Genomic DNA, 2,718 nt, shown 5'->3' with positions numbered 1-2,718 from the left:
AGATTAGTAGACCATCAGAAATAACAATTATTTATAAGCATAATCTTTAAAAGCTACCAGTCCTAGCCATGTTTCATCCAAGTATCAACCAGAGACCTTGTCAGATCAACAGAAATAAGTCCTTAGCCATGTGATTGCTTATATAATTCATTTAAAATTTCCACATGATAGAAGAAAAGAGTTCAAATGTGGCATCTTAATGAAATTAAATGTAAAGTCGATTCAAAATAGTAAAAGTGAGTAGTATAAGGATGGATATATGGATATACAGAGCTAAATCAGAAGAGAGCACTTGTAGAGTTGTCACATTTCCTGGGAGGAGCTTCTAGTTCTCACCTGGTGAGCCTCTTGAATGTGGAAGGTTGTCAGACAAGCTCCCTTTCACATACTGGGGATCCCAATGTTAACAGAAAACAAAGCTAGACTGGAGCTAGAAGTAGCAGAGGAAAGGTCCAGAAACGAAGGAAAGAGAAGGTTTCCTAGTGTGCTACATACCATCTGATGGAGAATTGTCACTCTTGTTTATGGTGTGCCTGGATCTCATTGGATGCAATTGTGCTCCATTCATCTTTATGTTGTATATAACACAGTTCCCTTAGTTGATTGTAAGGAATAGATGAACGGAGTCACTTGTGGAGGTGTTTACTGGCTTCTCTGGCTGTGAAATCAGGGCTGAGTGTACCCTCTCATCTTTCACCCACTTCAGAGCTGAAACCAGTCCTTCAGAGTGTCTCACCTCTAGGTTCGAACCAAATGATGCTTGCCTTTGGTTTTTGGAGAAAAGACTGCAGTGGACAGTTAAACTGACTTAAATTTAGCAGCATTGGGCAAGAATAGCAATGTTCTAATCCTGTTTCCTCCTACGGAATGTGAGTTGTGGTCAGACTAATATGTTTTTGCCTCCTGTGACTTAGATCAAATTTCACAGGCCAGACAGGGCGTAGGGAGCCAGGCATCAGCAGCAGCCATTCTCCCTGGTAAACAGTGTCACACCTTCCTTGGATGCCTCAGGGCACCGTGTGTGCCCTGGCATTAAGACGTAGCACCAGGGCCTTTCTGTTTCCCCTGCCTTGTTTCTCTGCCCAGTGTTCATGTGGAGTTTGGCTTCCTATTCTTAGCACTGGGTAAGGCAATGCTGTGCAGGTGTGAGAGATGCACACAGAAGAGCCTCCAAGAGGCTGCTTCAGAAAAACACTCCCAGGAATGGGTTTGACTCAGTTTTAGACTTCACTTTCAGTAAGAAAACAAGGTCACTGGCTCTGAAATGTTCACCAGAGGAGGCTGAATTGGCCTTGAAGTGTAATCGGACTTGGGGCAACTCTATTGCTACCAAGCTGACCAGAGATGTTAGAGAAGCAGAGTGTCTCTATATGCAGAAAGGAACAAGAAAAGCTGAGTTCCTTCAGGGGTTGCTGTAGAGAAACACCTGCTCAGACACCTACTGGGATTTAAGAGTTTGCTCTTCCCCCTACAGAAGCTCAAAAATCTTTGCCTACCTAGAAACAAAGGGGCCATTTCTCCCACCATACTTCAATAACTCTTGCTCATGGAGTCAAAATCCAATCAGGAAAAAAGGGGGATTTTTTTTTAACTCTCAGAGGAATAAACTGATTTTTTTTTATTCCTTCCTAGAGCTTTCTCACAGCTTCAACTGTTAATTTACTCAAAGAATACGACCTATATAAAGCAATGATGAGATAATCAGACTGTTTCTAGAAACAGGAACTAGGACCCATACCTAAAGTCTTAGAGTTGGCTACCTATTGTTGAGGTAAGCATCATGACTAAAAGCAGCTTGGTGAAGAACAGGTTTATTTCATCTCACACTTCTTAGTTTATCCTGAAAGAAAGTCAGGGCAGGAAGTTGGGACAGGAGGGAACCTGGAGGCAGGAAACGTAAGCCAAAGCTATGGAAGAACGCCGCTGGCTGACTTTCTCCTCCCAGCTTGCTCAGGTTGCTTTCTTATACACCCAGGACCACCGCCTAGGTGGGATGGCACTGTCCATAGTGAGATGGGCACCTCCTCATTAATCAACAATTGAGAGAATGCCCCACAGGCCAATCTGATGAGGACATTTTCTTTGTTGGGTTTCCCTTCTCAGACGACTCAAGCTTGTCAATAACAACAAGGACAAAAATACCTGACCAGTGAACCTAGAAAAGAGTGTATGCTCATGGGGGTGATAAACAAGAGAAATTTAAGGAGGAGACAGATTTAACTGACACTTATTAATCTTGCAGGCCTGGGTCATAAACCAAGCACAACAAGGCTTACACAATCAGTTGAGAGCTCTCTGAATTTCCTGTAGACTTGTCTTAATCCATGCTGGGGAAAATGGTATTCATCTAATAAAAATCATAGACTTTAGGCTTATAAAATATTAGCATCCTGTCAAAGTGTAGCTCTAAAAGAAAATAAGGAAACCACTGAAATCAAACTAATGCAGCCTAGTTAGTTGTCCCCACTAGCTAGACCGATGTTCTTTGCCTGGGCTAGCTGGCCAGTAAGTTTGGGCCCCAGGGATCTCTGCACAGTGACTCACTGGCCTGCAGTAGCTAGACCAGCCCTTTTGTGGTTGCCAGGCTTTGGTGTGTCAGCTCTTGGTCTCTTTTCCCTCGTAGAAAAGATTAAAAAGAGCAGACATCAGTATGAGAACTTGGGACTCGGATGAGGAACCATCCCTTAGAAATTATTATTAAAATTAAACAAAGGCATT

Source organism: Mus caroli, unplaced genomic scaffold (assembly GCF_978045245.1).
Source record: "Mus caroli unplaced genomic scaffold, Mus_caroli_1 scaffold_2, whole genome shotgun sequence".
Taxonomy (NCBI): domain Eukaryota; kingdom Metazoa; phylum Chordata; class Mammalia; order Rodentia; family Muridae; genus Mus; species Mus caroli.
The sequence above is the reverse complement of the archived record's forward strand: the minus strand, read 5'-3'. Positions refer to the sequence as shown.